Raw genomic sequence first — 15,027 nt, 5'->3', positions numbered from 1 at the left:
TCGCAAAAGTAAAGTGAAGAGATTGAGAGCGGTAATTCCTTAATCGCTCTCTCTCAACTCGCTCTTATCTGCATTTATACATATAAAAGTGTATGTATGTATGTATGTTCCATCATAGCTCATGTATGCCTAGAGCAGGGTTTTTCAACCTGGGAGTCGCGGCCCCTAGGGGATCGCGAAGATAGGCGGAAGAGATAAATATAGTTAGAATCTAATACCAGAAATTATTTTTAAATATTATTTTTAATTTTGTTCTGATAGGCATACTTTTATTTTTTATACACACTGTAAAGAACAATAAAAAATAAGTCTACTGAACATTTTCAAAAGGGTTTAGAATTCGTGTTACTATTCGGTTCAAAGTCTCTTGTCGTCGCGAATTCTGTCGAGAAATTTGAAGCTTAAAATATACAAAACGATAATCATGCCTGTTGTTCTTTATGGTTGCGAAACATGGTCGCTTACTCTGAGGGAAGAACATAGACTGAAAGTATCTGAGAACAAGATCCTTAGACGAATATTCGGACCCAAGGGGAACGGGAATGGGGAATGGCGGAAACTTCATAACGAGGAACTACATAATTTATACGGTTAACCAACATTGTTAGGGTCGTCAAGTCTAGGAGGCTTAGGTGGGCAGGTCAGGTAGCTAGAATGGAAGAAAGTAGAAACGCTTTCAAAGTCTTGACTGGAAGACCAAACGGAAAACGACCATTAGGAAGACCTAGGGGCAGATGGGAGGACAATATTAAGATGGATCTCGCTGAGATAAGAATACAAAGTAGAAACTGGATCCAATTGGCTAAGGATAGAAGTCAGTGTAGAGCTTTTGTGAACGCGGCATTGAACCTCCGGGTTCCATAGGCCATAGAGTTAGTTAGTTAGTAGAGTTGTTTAAAAATGAATTTAAATCAAAGAGGTATGATATAAAACTAATGAGAACTGTATATAGAAATACTAGAAAAATACACATGAAACAAAACCTGCACACTGAAATACAATTAAAATTAAAACCTAATGAGATACCTAAGCATGGTGTAATTTCACTAGTGCAGCAATGCCCGGTTCAATCTTCATGACGAATATTATCAAGCCGTTTTCAACTGATAAGCGATTTCTTATCTTTGTTTTAATGTTTACCATAAAAAAAAAAAAAAAAAAAAAAAAACACTTTCGCACAAGTACGATATAGCAAATGGAATTATTACTTTTAAAGCAGCAATCACCAGACCAGGATATTCTTCTCTCCTCATCAGGCAGAACTTGTCCAAGTCTTCGTTACAGAAAACCAGTTGCAAAGACTTGTCGCATGATCATTCTATTATTTGGTCAAGAAGTTGTGGGCTTAGATCGGATACGTTAATGACCTCTTCAATGAAGGAGTTTAACATCCATCTTGAACCAGCACCTTCGTCGTTGGGAATATAGATATTACAGTTACTGTATCCACTGTCAGTGCCGGGCGCCGAAAAGAGGGGCCACACATTTCGGAGGTAGTGTGTTACTTAAGTTAGGAAAGTGCATGTGCACATGTGTAAAATAGAAGGAAAAAACGTAATAAAATGTGCTCAAAATTAAGGAAAGGTAGGGTTTATTTTGAAAATGTTATTGAGCTTCGTGCCAACCATGGTGGCGCTTCGTAGCTAGTCTGTCGACGTCACTCATATATACGGTGACACCGTACTATACTCTCGCCCCGGGCAATGATTTTCCATGGCACTGTTCACTATAAACAAAAAAATGGATTATACTATTATAGAAATAGGTATGTTAAAAATCCCACACAAGCTTATTATAAAACAAATTATAAAAGGGTCGCTGGCAAGAGCGTGTGATAAAAGAGGATCGCGATAGGAATTAGATTGAGAACCACTGGCCTAGAGTAATTTTAACCACATTTCTTATAGTTTCAAAAAGAGTGCTGTCTGGTTACCTATGGTGAATGGGAGGGGAATACATATAAAAGATTGCTAGAAAATGATCGATATTAGATTCATAGTTTTCGGGGTCGCTTAGATAAATAGTGAGACTTTCAATTTCGCTTAACTCCGATTAAGCTCTCATTAGTAGGGATGGGCACGAACGACTTTTCTTTGAAACTCGACTCGACTCGAAACAGACATCTTTGAGGTCTACTCTTGGACTCAGCGCGAAAAATATCTTCCAACTCGACTCGGATTAGAGTCAAGTCGAACCAAAACGAGCCAAATCCTGTGTGTAGTCCTACCTAGACAATACATAGACAATAATTATTCTATCATCAATTATACTACTGTTACTACAAATATTATTATTATTATTATTATTATTATTATTATTATTATTATTATTACAACACCGTGTACAAACATGAACGATAGATGGTTAGTAAAGGAATACTAAAAGCTAGTTGACTGCCAACGTCGGTAGTCATGAAGTCTACAAGGCAAGGACATCGTTCATTACCCTAAGCTGTAAGCGTCGGTGGACTACAGATGGTCAACTATTAACCTCTCGCCAGAAATTGGTGGCCCCGCAGCGACGATCCGTGATGGCCCAAGTTCCATATTGAAAACTTTACTACCAGCGGCAGAGACGCGATGAAACGCCAACGAACCACAAAATTACTCTCCCAAAATATGTTAAAATGCCTATATGTGTGATTTGTTTATATTTAGGTGAAACAAAAAAAACACAAAACAAATACCCCGGGGTGGACGCGAACTATCAATATTACGATTACTAGGCACGTGTTCTTCTGACTTCCCCACGGAAACGATCATAAAAAGCTTGGTTGTTGAAGGATAAATCATTGACGTCTTAATTTAGCCAATCAGACAAACCCCTACATCTCGAGTTCTAGGAGGTCATACCGTGAACCGTTTCAGATTTATTGCTTTCTGGTGGGGTACTATCCATGCGCAAAATTTGAGCATAATAGCCGACATGCATCTTCGGTGCCTCTTATCTTTAGTACAATTTTAACCAGAGATGGTGTGGGTCAATGAAAATTTGATCCACGACCCACCATGACCCACCACCCAAATGACCCATTGGCCCACTCTGACCCATCAACCATCGTGATCCACTCTGACCCACCACCAACTATGAACCACTCTGAACCATTGCGACCAACTCCGACCCACCAAAACCCATCGACATCAACTCTGACCGATGACCCACGTCCTCCTCTACATTGACTAAAGAGATTACACTTGTAATAAAACAAGACTGTGAAATTATCACTTATCGGAGTTTGAATTTCTACCGTCATTGGCTCAAGCACCTCTTTGTTACAATACTGGCGGGTCTGACCTTTACGATATATAATGGCAAAGTGTTTCTCATCTTCCGAATTAAAATGAATTTAAATTTATCATATGTAATTATTTCTTTGTTGCCTTACAGACACATTTCAGTAGAAAATAGGGTGAAATTTAAAAGTTTCGAATCAAGGAAAAGTAGACCAACGTAAAAAAAAAAAAAAAAAAAAAAAAAAGGAGAGAGAGAGAGAGAAATTAATTTTCTATATAATTAAGCATGCCGTACTAATTGGAAATGCCCATGTAATTAAGTTTAGAATACAAATTTTATGGCCATTTTTCTCTAACTTTATGGCTTGATTGGCTTATGCTCGGAACGCTCCATATATTAAACACCAGCTTCAGCAATTATAAATAGAAAGCAGTGGGTATAAAATTCAAAAAGAACTTTAGTTTGGATTACTCAATTTTTTTCTCAACTAATATCAATCGTTTTCGATTATTTTTACAAATCAACCCACTACCAATTTCCAATATATAGAAAATGCACCCCCGTCCCCCCGCTCATAAAAGACAATTTTAAAAAATGCCAGGGCATATTCTCTTTATTTTTAATAAAGAGTTATATGCTGAATTTCAGCTCTCAGTTGAACGGCTTGTGAGATACTAAATTTTTCGCAAAAATTCGGGCTTCTACTCCCCCTAAGGATATGCATTATAATGAAAGTGACACGCGTATGATAACTTCCCAGTTGGGATTGGAGCCTGATTATATACCAAACGTCAATTCATTTAACTTTGCAATTTGACCGTAATGATTACGCAGACATAATTATTTTCAATTTTTTATGATACATATCCTTATTTCATATGTTACAGATGATTCAAAAATATTTTTTCAAGCAGTTAGCTCCTCTAGAATCTCACAGGCTGCATCCCAAAATCCAACTCCTACTATCCTATGACAATCCAAAAGTGACTGAACTTTTTTTATTAGGAACAAATGACAAAAGAAAAATGGAGATCTTGAAAGTAAAATGTAGAAAAGCTCGGTGCCCCCAATAACTCCATATTTCTCCGCCCCTTCATTCCGAACTTAAAAATAAAACTTAATTCGAATATGGTTAATTAGTGAATTTATTACAGTTAAATTCCACTCACTACATGCTACAGCTACAACTATGTAAGAAAAAATAACAACTGTGAAACATGTTCTGAATTACTATTACATTTCTTACGCTATTATCAAACATATTAGAATAGTAAAAGAGGATTGTTCGTGAAATAGTATATTTGCTCATGATTTTTAACTTTTTCATACGGAAAAAAATAAAATATTATTCAAGTTTTAAAATTTGCACTCTGCAAATATGTTGCCCTCTAGGCAATGGGACTAATGTGGACTAATGGGAAATGCTGCACTGTTAGCGGCGCTGAAAACTTATGATTCGATTCTAATATCGGTTGATTTCGATATCTTTATGTCGCTACGTAACCACTCTGGGTGCTAATGGGAGCTTAATTGGACTTGAATTGAAAGTAGAGCTATTCACCTAAGCGACCACGAAACTATGGATTCAATAATAATATCGACCCGTTTCTAGCATTTTTGATATGTATCCCGACAGTACTCTTTTTCCAGACTGTAAGAAATATAGTTAAAATTGCTCTAGATATATCAGAATTATGTTGAAACACACACATAAATCCACTTTTATATTCTGTATAAATAAAGAGAGAGTGAGCGAGCGAGAGAGGGCGACTCAAGGCATCACCACTTCCACATTGCAAAAGCATATATCAGGAATTGAATTGAAAATCTATGTAAAGACTTTCTGCTGTGGCATGCTTCATAAGGACAATTCCAGTCTGCTCACGTGACCTTTGGGGTTCATGAATTTTTTTGCGAGCGTTCCGACTTTGGATTCTCTGTTTATACCCTCTGTTTATGCATCGAATAACTTTTCAAGAACATAAATGACATTATATATTATGAACGTTGAGAATTACTCTCTATATGACAAATAGCTGCAAATAAATACACTACATGATTTATTTATTGCTATTGAACGAGTTTATTAACTTGTATTTACATCCTCATATATAATACCGACCTACTGTGAAAATTATCTCAGATGTTATATTTTAAACATAATAATTACTATGTTCTGCAATTATTATGTTATATATAAACAACTTATGCATTTTAATGTAATTATTTTATATAATTTTTCATGCATTGCGGAAAATATAATTTATAAAAAAGAGAATTGACCCAGATGGGATTCGAACTCACAACCTTATGATTTGAAATCCGACAGCTTACCAATGAGCTAACACAAGGACTTCTAGAACTAAGCTTCTAGCGATGTATAACGGATCTCAAGATAATTATGACATTCATATCCATGACAAACGCTGTTTCTGTTCTACTTTGACTTTTATTTTAGTACTCAGGCGATAATTATGTTCTATTTCTTAACTTTGAGCATTCTTTTACATATGGAAAGATTCTTTAACGTATTTAAATGCTCCATTACGTATAGAGAGCTAAATGACAAACAAGCATGTGCAAGGTTTCGAAATATTGTATCATTAAGTATTTCAATCAATGTTGCTTTTTTAAACACTTGGTAACAAGTCTTATTATATTTAAAAGAAGAAAAACACATCTGCAAACTTTTTCCCGATTGAAAAGGCTGGCTTGGAGGTTCGAACCTGGCTTACTTTTTCCCGAAGATACCCGAAGCTGGACTTGGAAAATTTTTGCCTCAAAACACCAATAAAGAATGCGCTCAACCTTTTTGAGACAAGGTGTACATAGGTTCTACTAAATAAATGCAATTCTTTAGGTGTAGAGCCAGTTTGTTTTCTTGGGAACATAGCTATAAATTTTCTTTAGACTATGAAGATTTAAAAAAGTATGGTCTCAGAATCAGGGGGGGGTGCACATGGAGGACCCCTGGCTCCCCGACTAATAACCACTGTAGGAAATGACTGATTTACAGACTTGAGGAAATAGACAGTTGGGCAAATGACCCTATTTCCCGTTCCTTAGAGTTGCCAATTATTGAAATTAACACAATCATATTAAAAAAATACTTCGTAATACTTCGTAATACTTCGTGAGTGACAAGGCGCTGTGTATTCTTGTTTCGTTTCTTATCTTTGGAATTTTTTTTTTCATTTTTTTCTATTACAGTTTTATAATAATATTATTATTATCTTGTCCTACAAACAACTTCGGAACAGCTCATTATATTTTACAGTCTATTTTGGAGTAGCTAATTCCCTTTATTAAATAAGTATAAAATGTGGGTAGTCTGAAGAGTACTGGTTTCCCTCTAAATAGCTATTACCAAATAGAATATAGGAAATTTAGATAACCAATTTCTTGATTATTTTCCACTCTTTTCTCTCTCCCTCTCTCTCTCTCTCTCTCTCTCTCTCTCTCTCTCTCTCACACACACACACACACACACACACACACACACACTCTTTGATGGTATATTTTTAAATCTATTAATGCATTTAAATTTTAATACATTTTAATTTAAGCGTAATTTTCAAAGTTTGATACACTGTGAACAGGCACGTAGCCAAGCGGGGTCCGGGGGGTCCGAACCCCCTTCTTCAAGACCAGAAATGAAGAAAAACATAAGGAAGGATGAAACAAAATGAAATGAGAAAAAGAAGGATCAGCGTTAAAAAAAACTACAGGAAGCTTTTGGTTACTCTTTCTTATGAGAAGATTTGTATTGCTTGCAATACATGGTGGCGAGGTAAGCGAGATATCCTGGAAGAGTCAGGGAATTTGAAATTTCAAGAAAAGTTACGGAATTCTCAGATTCTGCTACTAGTCAGGGAGATTTTAAGCTTCCAAAAGCATAGTGCCGTTGTGTAACAGTGTGGCCATTTTTTATCATAATTTTTCGTCATCGCATCCTTGCAGTATCAAACATGTTATTTCAAGAACAATTTTCTACTGCTCCTTAACCTGTCACTTGGAACCGACAGTAGTTGACGGAATAATAAAAACAAAAAATATGTGGAAAGAAATTTCTGTTAGAATTTAATTCAACAGAGAAAGGAATGCAGATATTGTAAAATAGTTTATAAGACATTGTTGAGTATGTACTTTTTATAATAGTTGAGATCATAATGAAGGGAAAATTGTTATATTTGAATAAATGGAGGAAGGACGTATATATTGTAAAATCTTTTTCAATACTTTTTTTTATTATTATTTTACTCGAGATTTCTTCATAGTTTATTAAAATACTTACCAACATATCCTCATTTTATTGTCCTAACAAACCAATACATGTTGATAATAAAGTAGTTTAGATTGATCGACTTCCTGGACCTTCAGAATTTTATATCTCCCCCCCCCCTGTTACGAAATCCTGGCTAAAATACAATATATGTTCCAGAAAATAGTTTAGAATGATCAAGCCCGTGGTGTGATGACCACAATATTTCATGTCGCACGTGCCTGCGTGAACATAAGCATATGGAAAAAAATCCTGATTATTATTACTTCCTTTTATTTTCATCAGAATTGTGTGCAGATCACTTTTAACGTTCCCACTCAACAAGCAATGATTGAATAGAATATTTGTTGACAAGTCAAAGTAGAATTATTATTATTTTGTAACGAAACCAGCACAATCAAACACCCTTTCCAAAGCTTCAAGGACAAGTGACTCATTTGGCATTTTCTTGATTGCGATCTCAACAACAGGGATGTGACTTCATGCTTCACTTGTTGCAGATTTTTTCTCTCACTCCCAAAACTATCCCAAATCCCCCATTTTTTAAAAGAATTTGTGGAATGGCAATTGAAAACAAAGACCAAAACTATGTATCCACTCCCCTTTGTACCGGGATCGACCGCCCTCAGAGTTCTGCAGTTTAGCTACAGTGACTGGATGAAAAGGTTGTGTATTATTGCATTCATACCTTTCTAGATTTGGTTAGATTTTTAGAGATGGCGAGAACTTTTCCATTCCATTTTTTACCCACATTGAACTTGTGTAATGTAGACCTTGCATATGAGATAAGATAACAGACTCTTTCAAGGACAGAATTGAAAAGCAAAAAGCATGGCGAGAAGTTTATGCAAGCCCTGCCCAGGATTTTGATTTCATGGACAAAAAGAAACTAGAAACGACAGTATGTATGCAACAGCGCAAATCTGTCTTCAACATTGGGGAGGGGGACGGGTAAGATCAGTCGAGAAACAATGCTGTGGAGGATCAGGAGAGCAGAGTTGTCTTCAACATTGGGAGGCGGGCACTTTTGAGGCTTATTCTGAGTGAACATTAATTTCATCTCACTTTCCTTTCTGGCGACCGGACACAAATAATGAAATTTCTCCCCCAAAAACACATTTCAAATCGGATTATTGGGGGGGATCTCCCCAGTTCCAATATTGGAGGGGACACGTTCCCTTCATCCCCCGGGATTTGCGCCAGTGTATGTATGGAGCAATGTAAAACAAAATTACTAATTCGAATCTTATAATTTAATCTACTATGACATTAGTGTTAATTGCATGGAAAACAAAATAATATACATACATACAATATGTAAAAGTGTTTCAACCAAAATTAAAAACTAATATAGTTTGCAATGTACCGCAGCATCAATTCTCATCGAAAGAAAAATAGTATTTTACGACATATATTTAAAACGGCACTGTTAAATCTAAACATGTTTAGGCATAGGCCTATTTTTTCTAAGTTTTGTACCGTTCTCCACACCTCTTCCGAACAGTTTTTTTTTTGTAATCCTTGGTTTAAAAAATATTTTTTTCCGATTATTATTACTTTTATTTGTTTTTATATATGGAGAAGATTTCTAGAAACAGTGCAGAATACATTGTGTGTGTCGCTTACTTCGCTCATCACCGGCAACGATATTGTCGGGGCTTCCACCGATATTGTCGGCGACGTGTGCAAAGTACGCCGACACCGACACCGATATTATCGGGGCTTCCTCCGATTTTGTCGGTATCGCGTGCAAACACGCTAAGCGATACTCTGGCCCAGTAGTTGCAGAACTCAAAATGGTTGATTTACTCATAATACATGTAGAAATAATACTCATAATACATAATACATGTAGACTATATTTATATTTTTATAAATAGATAAAACCTGAATTTATCTTTTGGGTATATAAAAGCCTCGATATTTGTATAAATAGGTAAAAACAGGAATGCGTCCTTTGGTTACCTAAAAATAGGTTTGATCTTATTTTAGAGGAAATACGATACTGCTATTATTGATTTGAATTTAGCGTCTCTGAGTATCGAGCCTACATAAAACGTGAACTTATTGTGGGATCCAAACCACATGAACTTCCACCAAGGATCGAAAAAAAATGAAATCTGAGTTTTACATCCCACGGTTATGCCTGTTAGAATAAGGGGACGGTGATTGTGAGAAATGAATGAAATGGTGGAATGAAGAAAGTGGGAGGAAACTGGAGAACCCCGAGAAAACCCATAAACATGAGTTTTGTCCACCACAAAGTCCACTTAGCGGGAGCAGAATTTGAACCCGGGACCCCATGCACCTGAGGTGAACGCTCTACCACTGAGCCATCGCAGCCCCCCACCGGAGAACGAACTTGAATCTCCCACGCCTATTGATTGATTGGAGATGCCATTAATTTATTTTCTCTGTTTGGGAGACAACTGTTTCGTCTTGTCTGGAATTTAAAAGATGCACGTCCTTGATTCAGATTGGCTAAAATCAACACATTAGAAAGAATATCAGAAACTAGTATCTGTAACGTTGCATGCATACACATACAACCGTGGTCCCGCGATTAACTTGTCTACAGGTAAAAGTCAAACCTTGCCTAACTATCAGACACAATTCCTTCATCTACCTGTATACAAATCAACCACAAGCACACTTGACGGGATAGCCGTTCCCCGATTCTTGTTTTGGCATTGCAGAGTAAATACACTGAAAAATAATTATTTTTCTTTTCTGGTAGCGATTAGGCTTACTTTTTGACTAGGAAATACAGGTAAACTCTCAAATTTCAACTGGAACAATTTATTACAAACCAAATATATATCTAACAATAACAAATATCCAAAACCCGAAGTAAATAGTTTTAAATACCCAACTTCTTCAAAAACATTTAAACAAGTAATAACTCGAAAGATTAACATAAACTTCCCAAATATAAAAAAAAGAAATGTTCAAATAGTAAGACATTCATTTACCCGAAAAATTATTATTACTTCTGAAGATCCAAATTTTTCCCGTACACATTGACTTACTGTATCCAAATACTGAAATTAACCTCTTTACGGTACTCATTGACAAGCTGTTTCCAAGTATTAAAAATTAACTTCCTTATGGTACTCATTGACAAACTGTTTCCAAATATTAAAATTTAGCTTTTCTCTTTCCCAAAACTTACAATATTTCTGTTAGGTTAGGAATTACCAGTAATACGTCCACTCTTGTCTTAACTCATATATTCATCTATGAGAAATCCCAACTTTAAAAATTGCGCTCTGTAAAAGTTTAAGCTCTGCCATACTAAATGATTATTGGGATCCGAACCCGGCATGGGAGATCCGAACCAAATATAATGGGATCCAAACCTAAGAATTGGGGATCTTATGCACTGCTCCGGAAAATAATGAGAGGGCGAATAAATTTCAAATCTCCTTCCACTGCCAAAAGAGGTTAAATAATTCGTCCTCCCTTCATTCCCCAAAACAGTACCAAGTTCAAGCCCAATTCTTCAAATAGGTAGAATATAGCACTCTACTTACCAAACCAGCAAAAAATTCCACGCATACACTATTATTTAAAATATTCTGTTAACATACTATTCAAAGCTATTGAATTCATAGAACATTAAGCCAATCATTAAGTAAGTCCAAAACGCGTTTCCAAAATAGAATTTTTAGGTTGTCCCATACCAAACAAAATTAAGATTAATTCCATAATACTCTCAACAACTATCCCTTACCCTTTCTAATCTTCAAGTGACCGAGCCACCGAACGCTCCCACCAAGCAAGCTGCTGCTTGCTAGTGCTGCCATCTCTTGACATTCGAGGGAACTTCTCGTAACTAGCACTTATAACTGAAGTGGAAGGGCATCTTACGAGTAGAAGCCGTATTACTTAACTCCTACCTTTACATTCAATATACAATATTTTAATTCCATCAGAAATCATTTTTTTCTTTCTTCGACGAAAACGCTAATATACGTTACTTATAGATCCGTCTGCCCAAAAATTTATTTTACATCCTTCAAAAGTTTATGCGTTTAAGGAGAAGAATCCTGAACTTAATTATAATTACAAATTCCATGCATTGCATGCTTATACAAAAATTTTACAACTTACAGACTCCATCACTCTATACCTTGAGGACGTGCTTTATTACAATGCTGAGTCAAATCCGCGTACATGTCTGTATCCAAATTCGGGTAAATGCTGGAAGGTCGTCTTCCCTCATTCAATCGGACATACCCACAAAACACATTAGGACCAAAACCACGGACAGCTCCTGGAAGATACAAACATTACGCGGCACAAACAATTCATACAAACATATCATATAGATAAACAGAATAAAATCTTCCTTACAATTTTTTTTTTCTTTTCGGGTTACCTTAGACATTAACCTTCTAATCTCTAACTTGATTCACGGGTTGCGCATTTCTTGGAAGAATATATCGTTTACAATGCTGAACATGTCTTTTTATTTTGACTTGTGGGTTGTCCACCTTCTCCAACCACAAGGTATTCATTTTCGGTTGACCGACTACAAAATAAGGACTTTCCCAAATTTCAGCAAGTTTAGGGTTAAAGTGTTTTTCCAATGATGCTTTCATGAATATTTTTGTCAAAACCTGATCACCAATCTTAAAGTTAACTGGCAAATGCCTCTTAGTGTAAGTCTTTTTTACATCTTTTCCAGGCGTTCTCTAAATTTATTTTTATGATTTCATACTTCGTATTCTTGTCTACTTCGTCGTCTAAAATTCCCAGATCTGCTAGCCACTTGACATCAAGCGGACTATACATGGTTCTTCCATAGTAGACCTCACATGGTGAGACACCCGTAGTCTCATTAAGACTCACATTGATAGAGAAAGCGATTTTCGGTAACAATAGGGCCCAATTTCTTTGATTCTTATCAATGTGTGCCTTTAATATCCCTTTCAAACTACGTATAGTTCTCTCACAGATATTCGGTGATGGGTTATACGGCGAGGTTTTAATGTCCTGTATCCCTAGGCTGTACAGGAAGTGTGTAAAGTACTCTGATACGAAGTATGTTGCGCAATCGTGAACCACTTTAGAGACAAACCCAGTTCTTAGAAATATATCCATTAATTTCTTACATATAGCTTGGCTAGATAATTTCCTTAAAGGTTCAAGAAATACAAATTTACTACAGGCATCTACAACAACTAATACATACTTATACCCCTGACTACTTGGCTATTTTCATACAATATCAATAAAAACGTGTTATTTGGATCTTTCACATGTCTTGTATAATAATTTCCTTGAGGCTAGGTGTTCCTATCGCGTATCCTTTGGAACTTAGGACACGATCTTACAAATTCATTGATATTATTAAACATATTCGGCCACGTCATACGTCTAGCTATGGCGGAAGTTGTCTTTCTTACCCCTCTATGTGCGCCACTAATCAATTGAGAACGGTAATAGTCAAGAATAGTTGGTACTAAACTCTGAGGAACTACTACTCTATAACCATCCCCAATCTGGCTCTTCGTTTTCTTTAACAAGATACCATCTCTTAAAATATATGAGTCTACACTTTCTTTCTTTTTAATTTTACTTATAATTTCCTGAAGGTCCTTATCTGATTTCTGATGTGTTTTTAATGGTTCGTTTAACAACGGCAATTTCCAAAAATTTACAAAACTTAAGAGGGAGAAGGAGTGCGCCACAGCGGCCGGAAGATTGGTGTTCAACATGGGATCTCAACCATTTTTTAGGCAAATCATGGTTTCATTTCGTTCTTTCGCAAAAATGTCTCAATAGCTCACTCAATATGATGCATCTCATTTTAAAGGTGCAATTTGAACTCTGTGCGTGATATTTTCTTCTTATAAATACAGATAATTATAATCCAAATTCCCATAAGAAAATGATCAAAATTAGAGGGAAAAGTCTTCTGTTTTTTTTACAGTAAGGAAAAGAGCTAAAAACTTCGGACTTTTTTGAGAATGGAGTACTACCTTTGTATTTGTGCGCTACTGTACTATTTTTTCGCTGTTTCCAATGACATTCATTACACAATCGATGAGAAATTATATCCTTCATTATTGAATCTACAGAAATCAGAAATCAGAATTTTTCGTGTTCACGTACTTGGCCGTCTAACTGCTAGATGGCACTATAGTCATTCCTCATCCCACTTTCCTTCTCAGCGGGAGCCAGTCGTTTTGAAAACCTACTTTGAACTTCTTAACAGGGGCGGGAGAAAGGAAGTCGTTGTGAAGAACGGGAACTTCAAACACGAGGAATAGCAAAATTTATGACCTCTTTAGTTGATGGTTTCTGTTTCAGCAGTACAGTGTATATGTAGCTGGGTTCTATGAGAAGAAGTAATTTGTGTTGGTAGCGATAAAGTCAACCTTTCGACAGAGATTTGTGAAGGAGAAGCCGAACCAAAGTCTTCGTTTATCTATTCCAAGAAAGAAATGAAAACTTCCTGCAGGACTGAGAATATACATACAAGAGAAGAAAAAAAATACATTATTATAATCTTATTATAATAATCGAGTAGATTAATCCCCGAAATATTTTTTGTTTACCTGTCAAAAAATCAAGAATAATATAAAGCTATTTCATCAGCTTCCATCGTAGAACATACTAAACACAAACTATATATATATATATATATATATATATATATATATATATATATATATATATATATATATAGTGGCGGATCCAGGATATGATCAAGGGAGGAGCTAAACCATAGTTTGTCTCTTTATCCAGAGTAAACAGGATTGAACCCCATTTTATCCAGTGTATACCTGAACGTCAAGGGGGGGGGCTATAGCCTCTATAGCCACCTTTGGATCCGCGCCTGTATGTGTATACTGTTTACAGTGCCGGATTTACGTATAAGCTAAACAAGCTATAGCTTAGGGCCCTGCTCTCTTGGGGCCGAAAAATCTAAAGAAAAACTGGATATACATTTCTAAAATATAAGAAAATTAAAAAATAAAATAAAATGTATATATACGTAGCAATAATGCTTCCTGCTGTGTAGCCTACGTTCATGTAATTAATGGGGCTCCTTCTGCTAGTCTGCTTCCTAAATTATCTCTAGTTTGTTCATTTCTGTATGTAGGGTGCCTATGTTCATCTGGACACATAAAGGACCCCATTACCTTAAACAGCTTGGGGCCCCACGAAACCTAAATCCGACTCTATCTATTTATGCATGTTTGCTCCCTCTCTTTTCGAAGCAGTGTTTCTTTGATATTGCTTCAGATTCCAGTAGGTTTTACCAAGGAGGGAAGAGTCCTTATTCATTCCAGGCATTCAAACTAGGGACTGGACTCCTTGCTTCCAACATTCTGTCCCCCATATATCCCGGTCTGAATCAATTGCCTAAAGCCCATAAAACATTCAAATTCAAATGTAAATGTTGTTCATCAGTGTCGACACCGAAATATTTCTCAATCAATGGTAGGGGTGTTTGGTATCCTCAATCTGTCTCCTTCTTATTAGCGGAGAAATACTCT

At 36.1% G+C, this 15,027-nt stretch overlaps 1 protein-coding gene and 1 long non-coding RNA gene across 2 annotated transcripts in view; one reads left to right on the top strand and one right to left on the bottom strand.

Moving 5' to 3' along the window:
* Positions 1 to 15,027, top strand: part of LOC145688541 (uncharacterized) — a 285,826-nt gene that overhangs the window by 150,730 nt on the left and 120,069 nt on the right. The window lies entirely within an intron of this gene.
* Positions 10,333 to 15,027, bottom strand: part of LOC145688542 (uncharacterized) — a 79,283-nt gene continuing 74,588 nt past the window's right edge. The window contains exon 3 of the long non-coding RNA XR_014131934.1: positions 10,333 to 11,792. This is a non-coding gene — a long non-coding RNA (uncharacterized LOC145688542). The remainder of the gene's footprint in view (positions 11,793 to 15,027) is intronic.

The sequence above is a fragment of the Thermobia domestica genome, chromosome 6 (assembly GCF_964235325.1).
Source record: "Thermobia domestica chromosome 6, izTheDome1.hap1.1, whole genome shotgun sequence".
In the NCBI taxonomy this organism is placed as follows: domain Eukaryota; kingdom Metazoa; phylum Arthropoda; class Insecta; order Zygentoma; family Lepismatidae; genus Thermobia; species Thermobia domestica.
This window is presented reverse-complemented; position numbering and strand designations above follow the sequence as displayed.